The 16695-nt window shown below is 41.6% G+C and overlaps 1 protein-coding gene across 7 annotated transcripts in view; it reads right to left on the reverse strand.

Moving 5' to 3' along the window:
* CYFIP1 (cytoplasmic FMR1 interacting protein 1) overlaps positions 1-16695 on the reverse strand; it is a 136007-nt gene that overhangs the window by 108012 nt on the left and 11300 nt on the right. Inside the window, exon 1 of one of the 7 annotated variants that reach the window (XM_043537698.1) lies at positions 10402-10420. The exons of the other annotated variants lie outside the window; for them this stretch is intronic. The gene's annotated coding sequence lies outside the window, so the exon portion shown is untranslated. Of the gene's footprint in view, positions 1-10401; positions 10421-16695 lie in introns of those variants that run through there. 7 annotated transcript variants of the gene reach the window in all.

Here is a 16695-nt window from a genome sequence, read left to right on the forward strand (position 1 = left end):
TAATGTCTTTAACAGGCTGACAGTGTTTGCGTGAAACTAAGTACTGCCTCTTGTTAGTGGATGTTGATCCTGCTGAGAAGGTTAAGTGGAATTTGACAATTTGCTGAAGCAGGTGGCTTATTATCCCACCTAGATATAAGGCAGATGGAAATGGCTCTCAATTGAGAGAGAATCTAGGGTGTGATCTGTGCAGTCCTGATATAGAAACTTTAGGGGCAGCTTGGGAAGAAGGCTGCTTGAATGGAACTTTGTTATTGTTAATTTATTTGTTAATAAATCCACACCCCACATGTGGGAGGGGGCAGGTTCTGAATCTACATGGTGGACTTTGAGAGCAGGTTGGAAAAGGTACTAGTCACAGTGTTCTTTTTTGCTTCTTAGTTATGTATAGAGAAGGCCTTCGAAGGGCTCAGAGGTAGTTTGAGGTTTTTTTGGGTTTGGGAAGAGTTTGGCTACCCCATTGCACTTTTTCTTAATCAAAGGGCTTGTCTGCACTTGAAATTCTACAATTTATATCCTGGCATTTTAAGCAATCTATTAGGTATGCTAGGCCCAGACATGTGAGCACCTTGAAAATAAGAACCGGGACCTTGAACTGGACTCACTATTCTATGGAAAGTCAATGTAGAGAGCAGAGGACAGGTTTGATGTGCTTACAGTAGCACACATTACTGAAAAGACTGTGGGGTCACCTTTACACATTTTGTTAAACAGAAAGGGACAGTCTCCTTTTGAAGACCACTTAAATGGTCATTTGACTGCAAACTCAGCACCTTAATGAAATAGATGGGTGAAATGCAGACCTCTCAGAATCACTGTTTGAGTCCCTCTGCATATTCAGCCAGACATCTCTGCATCGATTTACTTGCTTGGGGATACCAGACTGTGGCAACACTCCTCCTGATTTGTTGAGCCTTCATGCAAGTTGCTGATATGAGGAAGGGCAATGCAGTATGTGAAAGTGTACTATGGAATTTTGAGTGCCTGGCAGTTGGATCCGTGTTCCCACTCAGTGTGTAGCAGGTTGGTGCGCTTTAGTTTTACACCCCAGCTTGCCACACACAAAGTCTGCATATAGCTAAGACCAAAGAGAAGGTCAACAAGTAGCTAACACAAGGAAATGATATCTGACAACAGGTGGCTTTTTAATATAGCAAACTAAGGTGTAACAAAATCCAATGGCTTGGATTTGAAGTTAGAAAATTTCAAATTAAAATTAATTTCAAATTTCAAAGTAAATTAATAATTAAAAATGGCTAAATGGGACAACCCCACGTAACTATAGGCTGGTTAACTTGACAGCGATCCCAGACAGTCACAGAAAGGCTGAGGCGAGAGGCAACCAATAAAGAATTAAAAGATGGGAAAATAATTAATGCCAATAAACATGATTTTATAGAAAATATGAGATTATAATATGAGCTGCACTCTAGCTGCCCAGCTTTCTTGTCAATTTCACAGCTCCTGCCCTGAAACTGACAAGACAGCCAACAGCTGATGTAAGTAAGTGTCCACAGTGCAGTGTCTACACAGATATTGTGACATCTTAACTACGCCTCTGGTGGAGGTGGAGGTGGAGTGATTCTGTTAGTGTAGAAGGGCACGTACATCAGCAGGAGCAAGACTGTAGTGTAGACACTGATGGTTGACGTAAGCTGCCTAACTGTGTAGTGTAGACCAGGCCATAATCTTTAATGTATTTATCCGAACAATACTCCTGGTGAGGTAGGGAAGTGCTATTATCCCCATTTTACATATGGGGAACTGAGGCACAGAAAAACTAAGTGACTTGCCCAAGGTCACACAGGAAGTCTGTGTCAGAGCAGGGAACTGAACTCGGTCTCCAGAGTCCCAGACTAGCACCCTAGCCGCTGGGCTATCTTCCCCCTTTGCATAACTAACGCAATATCTATTGTCCAGAATATAAAGATGTATTTCAAAATATCTTCCAGCCCTGACTAATTACAATAATAGCTTTTCTTGTACAACTGGGTCTGCAGGGCTCAAACTGGAAAGAGTACGAGAGAGGTACACAGCAACACAGCTCTCACAAGCTGTCATCTTGCACTCAAGAATTTAAGCATTCAGTTTAAAGTTAAAAAAAATAACCCTCATGGTTGTGCAAGAAATCTTCAAAACTTGAATGTGCCGTTGCTTATGTAGGGATGCTTGCTTGCGCTTGAAACAAAGGCAGAGAGCTGCGAACAGCATTTGTTCATCTCAGTAAGGTGTTAGATCAGATTCTCAAAGTTGTAATTTAGGTGTTAAAATTGTTAACTATTTCATTGCTGGTTAAAGCATATAAAAAGGAGAGGGAAGATCATATTATGAGGATCGGCACAGTCTGCTGTAAATGAAAATACCACCACTTATTTTCCACCTCCCTCTTCAAATCATGGAGTCAAGCCCAAATACTCTTGATAGAATTCAGCAGAGCACCGGAGCTCCACTGAGATTGAGGCAAGTCCAAAGAGCCCACCGGAGCATGCATGAGCATATTCTGAAGGTCTGAACAACCTACTGTGAGTGGCATCCCATTTTATCATCTCCAGCATGCGTAGTTTAGCTTGTAAGCAGAGCTTTGAAGAACACCCACAAATTTTTTTTTTTCTCAATTCAAGTCCTAAACTAGATACAGAGAAGGACACTAAAATCAGAGGTGAAATTATACTGTTTCAAACGGGGTGTCTGATATTGCTATTTGGTTGTCACTACTTAAAGACCAACTATTGAATCAGTAGCCAAAATAGAGCCTTAGCTGGATTCTCCATACAGTTTAGCTGGTTTAAAGCTACATACACAAGCTCCCTTACACTAGCATAAGGGGCTCCAGTATGATATGACAGTGAATCTCCAAGTATTTTGAAGTGACAAACCATCTCTCAGTAGCTAAGGTTGTGACTAGCTGTTTACTAAGCACAATTTGGAAACCACCATCTCACTCTGCCAAAACTACACCATTCCACCTAAAGCCTATTGTATGCCTACAGCTGCCTAAGGATATTTTGGGGGTGGATAGGAGGCCACGACATTCACAGGATATGACTTTTTTATAAAAATCACCTATGTTTCACTCTTTTTGTTTTTAAAGGCTGCTCCAAGAAACTTCAAAATTCATTACATTCTTTTGTCCTCAGTGAGGCCTGGTGCTTTTTAATATTTCAGCTTATACAGTTATTTAAATTTCCCCCCCTCCCGCCCCAAACCTCAAGTTCCCATATGCAAAATAATCTCTATCTGCAGGCTCTACCTTTAGAATAGCTTCACCAGAACTCAGTAACAAGAGAGGGCTCAGAATGGCATGTGGAGAACAGTATGAGAAGCTGTAAGAAGGAAAGGCATCATTCTGATATAAAGCCAAGGTTTGGGAGCTACGCTTATTGCCAGAACAGGTCTCCTAGCCTTCAGGCTCTCTCTACTTCAAATAGTAGGGACTCATCCATATTAAGTATCACACATCACTATTTTTAAGGTGTCTCAAAAAAACTAAGGAAATTCCCAAACAAAATATCTTAATTTACAACAATATTTTAGTCATTTAAAAAGCACACTTGAAACTCTGGAAATTCTGAGTTAAGCTTTAAAAAAAACATAAATCAGAAAGCCAACAATTTAGATCGCTAGAGTGCAAACAATCTTCAAGTCAGGAAGTCCACAAATATTTAAAAGGGGTGCTGTCAAGGTTCCTTCCCTACTCTGAACTCTAGGGTACAGATGTGGGGACCTGCATGAAAAAACCCCTAAGCTTATTTTTACCAGCTTAGGTTAAAACTTCCCCAAGGTACAAACTATTTTACCTTTTGTCCTTGGACTTTATTGCTGCCACCACCAAGCGTCTAACAAATATATAACAGGGAAAGAGCCTGCTTGGAAAAGTCTTTCTCCCCAAAATCCTCCCAAACCCTACATCCCCTTTCCTGGGGAAGGCTTGATAAAAATCCTCACCAATTTGCATAGGTGAACACAGAGCCAAACCCTTGAATCTTAAGAACAATGAAAAAGCAATCAGGTTCTTAAAAGAAGAATTTTAATTGAAGAAAAAAGTAAAAGAATCACCTCTGTAAAATCAGGATGGTAAATACCTTACAGGGTAATCAGATTCAAAAACATAGAGAATCCCTCTAGGCAAAACCTTAAGTTACAAAAAGACACAAAAACAGGAATATACATTCCATTCAGCACAACTTATTTTATCAGCCATTTAAACAAAACAGAATCTAACGCATATCTAGCTAGATTACTTACTAAGTTCTAAGACTCCATTCCTTTTCTGTTCCTGGAAAAAACAACACACAGACAGAGAGAACCTTTGTTTCTCCCCCCCTCCAGCTTTGAAAGTATGTCGTCTCCTCCTTTTTGGTCAGGTGCCAGCGAGGTTGTTAGGATATAGATATTCAGGCCTCTCTGTAAAGGCCTATACTCTAAGAATTTAGGTGTATTTTTATCACTTGGCTAATTATAGAGGTATAAAAGAAAGAATCAAAATCACTGTCTGCCGGTGTAAGGGCCTTCTCTTACTGTGACAGTCTGAGGCCCAGTTCTTAGGCTAAGATCTTTGGCTAAGCAGCAGAGGCAGCCATAAGCTGGGAAGCGACTGGTCACATCCTCACATTCCAAACTAGTCACATTGAAATAAGGTGCTATTGGGCTGTTAGGAATACAATCCTGTCCTGATAATGCCTATCGCCTCCAGAGAAAGGGAAGTACCTAGAAGATGTCAAAGGAAACTTAGTTTGATACCATCCTGTCTGGCAAGAACTCACTTATCAATACCTGGGATGTGAAATCCTCACTTCTGTATTGTTTTGTCATTATAGTTCCCACTTTGCTATTGTTTGTCGTATAATCTCTGTCTGGTTCTGTGATTGTTCCTGTCTGCTGTATAATTAATTTTGCTGGGTGTAAACTAATTAAGGTGGTGGGATATAATTTGTTACATAATCATGTTACAATATGTTAGGATTGGTTAGTTAAATTTCAGGAACATGATTGGTTAAGGTATAGCTAAGCAGAACTCAAGTTTTACTATATAGTCTGCAGTCAATCAGGAAGTGGGTGGGGGGGGGGTGGGAAATGGGAACAGGGAATGGGGGGTAAGGAAATTGGAATCATGTTTGGCTAAGGGCAGGAATGGGAACAGGGACACAGGTGTAAGGCTCTGTGGTGTCAGTGCTGGGAAGGAGGATACTAAGGAAGGAAACTGGAATCATGCTTGCTGGAAGTTCACCCCAATAAACATCGAATTGTTTGCACCTTTGGACTTCGGGTATTGTTGCTCTCTGTTCATGCGAGAAGGACCAGGGAAGTAAGTGGGTGAAGGAATAAGCCCCCTAAGAGAGATTATCTTAGCTTCTTAACCCTTTACAGGTGAAAGGGTTTTTCCTCTGGCCAGGAGGGATTTAAAGGTGTTTACCCTTCCCTTTATATTTATGACAGGTGCCAATGCAAATACCATCTTCCGGGGAAATACCACAGTACTCCACCTCAATAGCTACAGAACTGCACTAATTGCTGCTGTCAGTGCTCAGAAGGAGGGATTGGAAACTCTCACTCACTGTAGGCCAGACAGAGTTTACAATGCAGCCTACAGCCGGTCCTGCTGCCCTGGAGAAGCCGGAGATGGAGATTGTGACTTACTGAGCTGCACTCTCTCTACTGTTCTGAGGAAGGAGTAAACCGCAACATGTATTGTATGCTCCCCAATATGCCAATATAACTTCATTGATAGGCATATTGCGGGGGTGGGCAGAGACAGTCCAGTCTGCCAACTTGCACTAGAGGGAACAGTAGGTCTGCAAAGTTTGCTTCCCACCACATGCAGGAAGTGGTGGCATGGTATAAGAATAGCAGTATACTCATCTCCTTCTACTTTGCATAGCCATGCAGGACAGGGCATGATCTGGCTCTTTATAAGCAAGGCTTTAAAACTGACAAGAGACCCAGAAAGAAGAAATATGCATTGATAATTCACGAGGATGCGTGCGAACTCTGCCTCAGTAAACTTAAATATTTTGAGTTCCTTGAACACCACTTGTACATAAAATTACACTTTACATCAAACCAGAAGAGCCTCAGCAATCTTGATTTGAAAATAAAAATTAATTTTGTAACCCAAAGAAAAGTTTTATTGTATTAGGTCACCTGCAAATTTTCAACATGAATTCCAAAAAATTCATCCAAAATACTGTGCCTGAATATGAACTAATAATATATATATAAAAAAAATTTTTACAATATTATTTTCTATTTTGTGGAGGAGGAAAATGAGTGTTAGAGAGTTTAAATGTCATAAAATCAAAATTTTACATGCCCAGAAACATCTTTCACCATTCTGCTACAAACTGGACAACATTTTTAAAACCAGCCTGCAAGCATTTATTCATGTTCTTTTGTTCAAAATACGTTAAAGAGGAAATCAGTCTGCTTTTTAGAGAGTGTTTCCTGTAGGGTTAGTTTTCCTCTCTCCTGACATTGAGGAAAAGTGTCTCAATCTCACCTGAATCAGAGTAACCGCAGACTGAATGCATATACCAAAATTATAATTACGTTACATTCAATTAATTCAAATGTAAATCCGCAAGCTATTTTTTAAAACAGTAATATCAAAGCTCACCAAGTTCCGGAGTAGGATGTAAAATAAGGGAGGTGCTGATGAGACTGGGAGGGAAAAGGCAATAGCCTTTATATAGCTCTTAATCGGAAAGGAGGAGATGCTTACTCCTTATGAGTTTGCTAAGTAGGTATGCACTTAAACCAATGTTTAAATGCTCAGCTGAATTCTGGGGCCTAAGAGCCCAGCAGCCCAGTCCTGCTCTCATTGAAGTCATTGGGAATTTTGCCATTAACTCCCCTGGGAGCAGGCTCAGTCAAGGTAATAGAGAAATTTGAGTTTATTGAAGAGAATACATTTTGATTTCATGACAGCACATTAGTTTCAAACTTCTTCTATTGCATTTGCTCATTGTTTTGTTGTTGTTGTTTATGGTTTGTTTGTTTTTTTACTGGCTTGTAAGAAACAAACCAGTTAAAGTATTTGCTATGAAGAATTAAAGTAACTTTGCATCATCCCACATGATGTTCCTTATCAAAGAAAATGGTTAAAAATCATAAGACTTTGACTGATCATATAGGTCCTTGTAAGACAACAGCTACCAAGAGTTAATTTTTCTTCCAGCAAAAGCATAGTAGGGAGCTGATATTAACACCTAGTGTTCTTCCATGCAGTGAATTCTAGGATTTCTCTCAATTTTTCCCAATGAAAGAGGTTACTATAGCTCTATTTCAATTTAAAAGAAGCCAGTTTAATGTGAACAAACATCTTACATATCAGTTTAGATTAAACAAAACATGATTTAATTAAAAAAAAAAAAACCTATGTCATTCATTGTATTCAAAGTGCTTCACAAAACAGTAAAATAGTTATCTGGTTGTACAGACATTGTAGGCCAAATCCTGCAGCCTTTATGTGTTCATATACAATTCTCTTTCTGTGCTTTGGATGACAGAAGGTTTTATTGAGAGAGGAATATTCTGGTGTGTTCTTTTTGTGATTTGAGCCCTTCTTTGCTTCTGAGCAACAGATGTGCATAAATTGAAGCAGTACTGAAAAAATACTTTCAGGTCATTCACCAGTTTAGCTGATTAAAGTAAAAACAAAAACTAGAGAGCACGCAGCAGCTGCCAGGGCCTTTATGCAGCAGACTTGATACACAGTCAAGCCTTTTAAAAAGATAAGTTTACAATCATAGATCAAAACAAAAAAGACAAAAAAAGTCTGATTACACCAGCTTGGTAGCATGGCAACAGCCAAAAGAACTGTCACATGATGGGAAACAATTAGCACGGCATCGGGCTAAGGAGGAGCTGCACTGTTCACCCTCTCTAGCTGCAGCAGAATGACCTAGCACTGGAGGAAACTTGCAGTAAGTGCTACAACAAGCAGGTACAAATCCACGGGGAGAGTGAACTGCGTGTGAAAAATACTGGGCAGAAGTGGCAGCTCCAGAATGACACGCAAAATAAAGTGCTGAGTACCCAACCACACTTACTTTTATTTTTAATGAAAACTGCTTCACCTGGCTGTCAGTGAGCTTTCTATATACTGTGGGTAAAACCGCATATCCTCTTGTGAGTGTGCGTTACACTACTGAAAACAATGTGGTTAACAACACCAGTAAACCCCCATTTGTTTTCAAACTTGTATTGGGACAGAAAAATCTTTACCAGACTAACCACACATATCTGTTGACATTTTTATTATTAGCAACACATGGAACAGCCATACTGCCCTGGGCTCTAAGGGCGAGGCAATGTCAGCGATTTCGGTGGGACCATTTAAGTGACCCAGAAGTGGTGTTAGCGATTCAATACTGCTCTTTTCTCCCCAATCAGTACTGAGCCAATAACCCAGCACGGTATTAGGTGGCCACTGTGCTGCTAGAACTGATGCCACTTAGCTGAGGGGGCAAACTTATGTAACTGACCACTTGTGGTCCAAAGAGCCAATTAACACTTGTTGCAACAGTAATGGTGTTAAGCTCTGTCTGTCATACTCCTTGCAGCTCCAACTGCATACAATATTCTTCTTCACTTCCTATCTAGAACTATGGCGAGCTGCTGACCGGCTATTTTCCACCCCACGGATGGCTGCATTTCAGTAAAGGATGTGTGAGCTCTATAAAACACTCTGGGATCCTTCCGGATGTAAAGTCCTCTAAAAAAAAAAATGTAAATTTGTCCATGTTGGAAGCACTTTCTGGTAGACAGAGAATAAGAGGTTTGGTTTTATTTAGAATAGTTGTCATCATAAATTGAGTAAAAAAAAGTTAAATGTCCATTTAACAATTAAAAATGAATGTATGCACCACAGGCTTACACTGCAGAAAATATAAAGAGACAAAGATTAAGATTTATCTTGCATAATCCAAAGGTGTAACCTGAACATTCCTTATATAGCTTTATGTGCCAAAATATAAATCACAGTAACAGTGAAATTCTCAGCTGTTTTGGAAGGATGCAACCCACTCTGAAGTCAGCAGCTGTCTCCAGAGTCAATATGGTCAGAAGCCAATTCTCATACAAATAATTCTATATTATTCAGAGCTCTCCTAGGAGATGTCTTAATCTCAGTGGTCCTTGCTACAATAGATCCCTTACTACCAAGTTTAGAAATTTTCACAGAAAGGCAATCCCAGTCTCACACTAACTCTCCACTGCAACCCCTGGACAAATCATTACCTCTGTGCCTCAGTTTCCTGGTATGTAAAATGGGAATACCAATGCTTTTCTATCAGAAAGTGCTATTGTGAGGATTATTATTCTATAATACTTTGTAGTCAAAGCTGTCCTAAGTACAAGTGCACAGCAGTTTCTGTACTGCATTAGCTACAGCAAAGGTTCCCAATTTATGGGGAGCAAAAGGGGGTACCAGACCACCTCTACACGGTCACACAGTTTTCCCTTGGGAAATTACTTACCAGCTTCACCCTTATGTTCTCTGCAGCACCCCTATGTGGTACTATACAGCATCGCTCACTGAAGCGTCTACAGAAATGGGTTTTAACCTTTTTTCATTTGCGGATCCCTACAAATTTCAAAAGGAGGTGTGGACTTCTTTGGAAATCTTAACCAGTCTGCGGATCACAGGTTGAAAACCACTGGTCTATAGCAACGGGCTGGTAGCAAGGCAAGCAGAAAGAAGAACAGTCCCAAACAGAAATAGTAGGGAAGAAACAGACCCAGCAGATTGTGGGGACAGCTGTGCGAGACACACAGCAGGAGAAAAGAGAAGGGAGATTAAGAGGACCAAGAAGAGGGAAAAGATGAGACTACTGGGAGAAAATATTGGCGGGGGGGGGGGGGGGGGTAAAGAGATATGCAACATGTGTCGAGATATGACAAAAGCCAATATTGGGAGTAAGGTGAAAGGGCTCTCAAGAAGATATGGGAACAACTAAACTAGAATGAGGCAATTTATGGCTAAGCCTCTGTGTAGCTGTATCAATTAAACTCTGTTCTGGTCTTTTCTCTCTCCCATTTTAACACCACGTGCATTTTACTATAGACGTGCCAAATACTGTAGTGGTTTTGTCATGTGCACCAATGAGGATTAAGAGAAAACTAACATTCATTTTCTCTTGTGATCCATCTCAGAATGTGAACCCAGATCTCCAAGAATTAAAAATAGCTAGAGCACCAACTCAAGCCTACTCAGCCCTTTTCTCGAAATCAGAAAAATGAGACTTCACTTGAGCTATGAGCTTTAGATGCACACAACGGAATCAGTCTCGGCCATAAGGAACATCAATGCTACTCTGTAAAATCTTGAAACAGAAAACACCACCACCACCACCACAAAGGAAGCTGTGTTTCTGAAAACCAAGCTGTAGTGACAGGGTTTACCCTTACTCAGTCACGTGCATGTGATTTCTCTGGACCCGCTCAGTCTTTTCAGAGTTCAGATCCCAGCATTCCACTCAGATGTTTTTTTATTCACTGGGGAGGGAGGGGAAATGCATTTGTTTTCTATTTTAAAATAAAAATGCCATATTTAAAATTAAGACTCCTTTACTGGATACCAATTGGTCCCCTTGGTTTTACAATCAATATGCTGTATTTTTCTCTCCATTGTGAGCAGTCAGTCAGCATTCATTTCGAACTATACAATTATGCCATGGCCATGCAGCACTAGGCCAGCAGCAAAGTCATTAAAATTCCCAGAGACAGCTTGACACATTCTCCAACTGGGGGAGTTAACATCAACATGCTAGTAGCGCTTGGGGCTCATCAAAACTCGTATAACTGCGGGCTGCTAGCACAGTTGTCTGGCATGGTTAGTGCAATATCTAACTTCCAACAGGTTTTAAAAAATTACTAGTGTAGATGGACAAAATGCTTCTAATAATATGTTATAGAACAGCATTGTATGGTTATTTCAATGTCCCTTAGCCGTATATTTTTATGGCTCGTTTATATGGGAGAATATGTTAAAACATGGACTCCACTAAATGAGCAATACAGCCAGCATTATACTAGTAGCATAGCTAGGCCCTTAGCAGAGAAAGCTAACGGGAAAGTAGTCATCTTTGGTCCTTTTACTTTTATCCAAAAAAATACGGTATAGACTCAGAGAACGTTCCTAGTTAGTGGCTCTATTTATGGTAATGTCTGATAGGCATAATAAAGCGGCATAACATCATTGCAATTTGGCTGCATTTTACATAACATTTTAAAAAAACTGGATTCATCATACTTACCTTGTTCTTATTTAATGCATGCAAAAGTCTAGCTAAAAGCCCTTACTACCCTTTTAGACATTGTAACTAAGGCTATGTCTAGACTAGTACTTTTGTCTGTAAAATTTAGTTGGTCAGGGGTGTTAAAAAAAAAAAAAAAAAAAAAAACCACCCCTGACCAAAATACGTTGTTTTACCAAGAGAAGCACCAGTATGAAAAGGCTATGTCAGCGGGAGACGCTGTCCTGCTGACATAGCTATCGCTGCTCGTTGTGGGGTGGTTTAATTATGCCAACAGGAGTTGGCATAGAGCAGCTACACAGGAGACCCTATAGAAGCACAGTTGCAGTAATACAGCTATGCTGCTATCAGGTCTGTAGAGTAGAGACAGCCTTAAATTATGAAGAGATTATAGGAAGAACATAGATCAATTGTAGGCTTGCGGCAGGGAACACCACTGTCAAGACAAAAATGTTCTGAAGAAATATTTTCATGGTGTCATAAGCACAGTGTCTTAGGTTATTAAATATTTAGGACGAGAGCCTGGAAAGACTCACATGTGCTTACCTTTATGTACTGTGAGTAAGCCCACTGATTTCTTTGAAGGATTGGAGCCTCACTGTGTAACATTTATGCAGTTTAACTTTTGCACTTTACACCTCTACCCCAATATAACGTGAATTTGGATATAATGCGGTAAAGCAGAGCTCCGGGGAGCGGGGCTGCTTTACCTCGTTATATCTGAATTTGTGTTACCGCAAGCGGTTCCTCTGCGCCCCCACCCCCACCCCAGCTCACCTCCACTCCGCCTCCTCCCACGAGCGTGCCACAGCTCCGCTTCTCCTCCCTCCCAGGCTTGCCGCACCACTGCGGCGCGCTCGTGGGAGGAGGTGGAGCGGAGGTGAGCTGGGGTGGGGGGCGCAGAGGAACCGCTCCCCCCTCCAGCTCACCTCCGCTCTGCCTCTGCCTCCTCCCCTGAGCGCGCCGCCGCCGCTCCGCTTCTCCCTCCACTTCTTTCCAGGCTTCCCACGCCAAACAGCTGATTGGCACGGCAATCCTGGAAGGAAGGAAGGGAGGGAGGGAGACAGGGGGGAGAAGCGGAGCGGTGGCGGCGCACTCAGGGGAGGAGGCAGAGGCGAGCTGGGGTGGGGAGCGGTTCCTCCCACTATCCCAATATAACGCGGTCTCACCTATAAGACAGTAAGATTTTTTTGGCTCCCGAGGACTGCGTTATATCAGGGTAGAGGTGTATTTAACTTGGACTGTATTTAGTGACATTCAATTATTGAATGTGTGTACTAGCATAATGCTGCAGTACTGGGTTTGCAAACGGCAGGAAAAAAAACAAAATGTTTTTACTAAAAACTGACAGCATCATTTGAATATTATTTTTATTCACAAGAATATTCAGTGTGGTAATATTGCAATTGGTCCTAGAAAGGTGTTCAGTTCAATCAAATAGGATTTTTTCCCCTTGATATGGGAGAGCTTAGTTAGAATGCATTCAATGCAACATTTCCTCATCCTTTCCACAATACTTTTGGTACCCTGCAAGAATGTCTATTCACACAGTGCAGCCAAGAAGATAGGAGCATCATTGCCAGGAGGCATTGGAACTGGGTTGGCCATGTGCTTCGGATGGAAACTGATTCCATCACCAAAATAGCAATAAGATGGACACCCAAAGGCAAGTGAAAACATGGCAAAGAGCTGTGGAAACTGAGCTGAAAAACCTGGGGCACAGCTGGAGAACCACTGAAAGACTTGCCAGAAACAGGAGTGGAGGAGCTTTGTCACTACCCCAAACGCCAAAGGCGTAATGGGAACATGATGATGATGATGCACGATTGTCAGTTTCACTCTCTTTAACTAGGAAAGCCTTGGCAGTTTAATTGAAGAGGCACCAGCAAATCACGAAAGACGAGATAAATGTAGTTTCAAGTCTTACACTAGCTCCCTACAGTTGTTCTCTGAACAATGTTTGTTGTTTTAATAAATGCATTTTCCATGCCTCTCTTTTAAGTTTAAGTGTCCCTCTCCCTGTTGCTGTGTGGAAGAGCCACACAAATAGGGGAAAGGGACTAATAGGGGAGCTTTCAAAGGTACTGTCAAATGCACAAGTCAAAGTACAAAACAAAGAATTATTTTTGCTAGTCTCTTAAGTGTCATTATCAACAACAGAAAGTAAAAAAATTCAAAAAAAGTGAAGTTTTAAGTTGACAGTATCCTTTTAATTGCTAATGTGTTTAGTCTTTTTATTTTTTTAGTAAAAAGAAAAGGAGGACTTGTGGCACCTTAGAGACTAACACATTTATTTGAGCATAAGCTGTAGCTCACGAAAGCTTATGCTGTAATAAATGTGTTAGTCTCTAAGGTGCCACAAGTCCTCCTGTTCTTTTTTGCAGATACAGACCAACACGGCTGCTACTCTGAAACCTATTTTTTTAGTATCATCAATACCATGTCAGGGACAAGATGATATATCTGAGAAACCCAGGTAAGTAGTTCCCTTCCTAAAGTCACTGGGGAAGGCTTTGGCTCATGAAGACTTTATAAAAGCACATCTAGTTTACAGTTTAAGACAGGAAGAGAATCTTTTGCTGTTGCAGAAGGCAGCTGACTAATTTGAGCAAAGATCTAATACAGTTCACATATTTTAAGTTTCCAACCCTTATTGAACCACCCAACAGATGCTATCTGCATAAACACACCCACACACATATTTAACAGAATCATAAAAGTTAGAGATGGAAAAAGACCTATCAGATCAAGCCCTCATCAGAGCAGGATGATGGTACTCTGACTTTTCTGGGTTGCTCTTTGGGGATAAATGCTTGCAACAGTCAAGCCTCAGTAATTAAATTACCAGTTTATTGAACAAACAACTAACCAATCCCAATAAAATAAAAACAAAAAACCCAAGCAATACATCCAGAGAGCCCTTGCTAGGATACGCCTGAGACACACATGAGCAGAGAGCCTGGTTCAAGGAGTTTCAGGACTTTCTGAGCCCTGGTCGGGCTATTGTAGCACTTCATTACTCCCCTATCAGCCATTGCTTCAGAACAGAAAAAATAGTACATTAGTATCCTGTGCACCTGTAGCGGTGCTGTTCTACAAAACTTATCCGTTGTACAGAGAAACTTCCTTGGACTCTCAGGAATATTTAGGAATAGCTATTGCACTTTAATACAGATTAGGGTAGGGTGTGAATTTAATTTTCAATAGTGGGCAGTTGGTCTAACCTTCAACAGGAAGGTTAGCCCAAAGATCCCCATACAGAAGAAGATGGACAGACACCTGTGTATAGCTTATTTATTAAGATCTGTTTTCTCTGAAATTCTACATAAATAACACTTGTTTTAAGAAGACTGTCTGGTCAATGTATTGCCACGGGTAATAGCTCCCGGAGGGAACAGAACTGCAGGTACTGAACCTAAGGCTGACCTGCTGAGCTTCATCATGGTTAGTACCGGGGACTGCAGCCCAAGTCCTGGTCTAAGAATGGAAGAATTACATGATTCCACATTGAGAGAGGTGACAGCTTGAGACCTGGAAGGAAGGGGGGGAGGGACGGGGTGGGGGGACGGACAGTTACCTACCTTTCTGTATCTGCTATTCTTCGAGATGTGCTGCAGACGTCCATTCCACTGTAAATGTGTGTATGCCTCGTGCACAACTGTTGGAGAACTTTTTCCGTTGGTAGTACCCGTCGCCATTTTACAGATGTCTATGATAGGTACTTACGCCAAGAAAGTTGCACACGTTGCCTGCGCTGTACTAGAATGCACCAATCCTCCAGCTGCTGGGGGTTATATTAGCCAAATGGTAGTATAAAGGAATGCACAGAGAGATCTGGAATGAAATCTTCTGTATGGATACTGATTTGCCTTTCCCTCTGTCCACAATTACAATGAACAACTGAGTTGAAGCTCTGAAGGGCTTGATACGGTCCAGATAAAAAGTGAGACCATTCTGAGATCCAGTGAATGTAGCCTCTCCTCATCCCTCTGAGCATGAGGCTTCAGAAAGAAAGTTAGCAAATAGATTGCCTGGTCAAGAGAAAAATTTGGGTGAAGATGGAGATAAACCTTATCCCTATGGAAAACTGTATAGGGAAGGTCTGATAGCAGGGCTTTTAACTCTCCAACCCTTCTAGCAAAGGTAATGGCCACTAGAAATGCTACTTTCATGGAGAGGTACAGCAAACAACAAGATGTAAGTGGTTCAAAGGATGGACCCATCAATTTAGCTAGGACCCAATTCAGATCCCAGGGAGGGATGAGATCGAGCACATGAAGATACAACCTGACCTAACCCTTCAAGAATCTGGTCACGATGGGGTTAGGGGAAAAAAAGGATCTACCATCTACCGAAATGTGAAAGGCTGAAACAACTGCCAGATGCACTCTAGTAGACCTAATGAACAAACTCTGTTTTAGGTAAAGGAGCTAGTTCAGTACAAGGCTCAAGGGTGCACACTCCGGAGATACGCGTTTCTGATGGGACCAAATGGAGAAGTGCTTCCACTTACCCAAGTAACTACTCCTAGCTAAGGGGTTTCTGTTATTCAAAAGCATTTTTTGAATGTCCTTTGAACAAGATCTCTCAAATGCTGTCAACAATAAAGCATTCATGCTGTCAGAAGGGGGGCTCAGAGATTGGGATGGAGCAGCCTACCTTAGCCCTGGTAGATGATGTCCAGATCCAACGGGATTGAGAGTGGCGACTTGATTGACAAGGCTCGTAGGGGTCAAGTACCAGTGTTGATGAGGCAATGCTGCTGCTATAAGGATGAGGTGAGCATTGATCTTGTCTGACCTTGAACAAAACCCTGAGGAGCAATGGGATTAGAGTCAAGGCGTACAGAAGGGAATTCTTCCAAGAGAAGAGAAAGGCATCTGTCGGTAAGCCTGGGCGGAGAACTCCCCAGGAACAAAAGAGAAAATGTCATCAGTTGGCTTTTGTTGCAAGCAGATCCACTTGGGGAGTCCCCCAGAGCTGGAAGACAGATTTGGCCCCATCTGGGCATAATGACCACTCGTGGTGATCAAAGAACAACCTGCTCAGCTGATCTGCTAACGTGTTCTGTTTCCCTGGAAGGTAAGCAGCTGTGAGATTAATCAAGTTGTTTACACAAAAGTCCAAGAGGCAAATTGCCTCCTGGCATAGTTGGGTCGACTGCACTCCTCCCTGTCTGTTTACGTAAAACATAGTCACAGAGCTGTGTGTTAGAATTAATAAATTCTTTCCTACTATTTGGGGGAGGGAGGTCAAGCAGGTGAAACGAACCACTGTTAACACTCTGACATCTGTATGGATCTTTAGATCTTGAGACGACCCGAGATCTTGAGTCTGCAGAGATCCCAGATGAGCTCCGCAATCCAGCAATGATGCATCTGTGACTAGAGTGAGGGTTGGTAGTGGAGGAACAAAGAGGACCCCCATGCAAATTTTCAGA

This window comes from Chelonia mydas, chromosome 1 (genome assembly GCF_015237465.2).
Source record: "Chelonia mydas isolate rCheMyd1 chromosome 1, rCheMyd1.pri.v2, whole genome shotgun sequence".
NCBI lineage: Eukaryota > Metazoa > Chordata > Testudines > Cheloniidae > Chelonia > Chelonia mydas.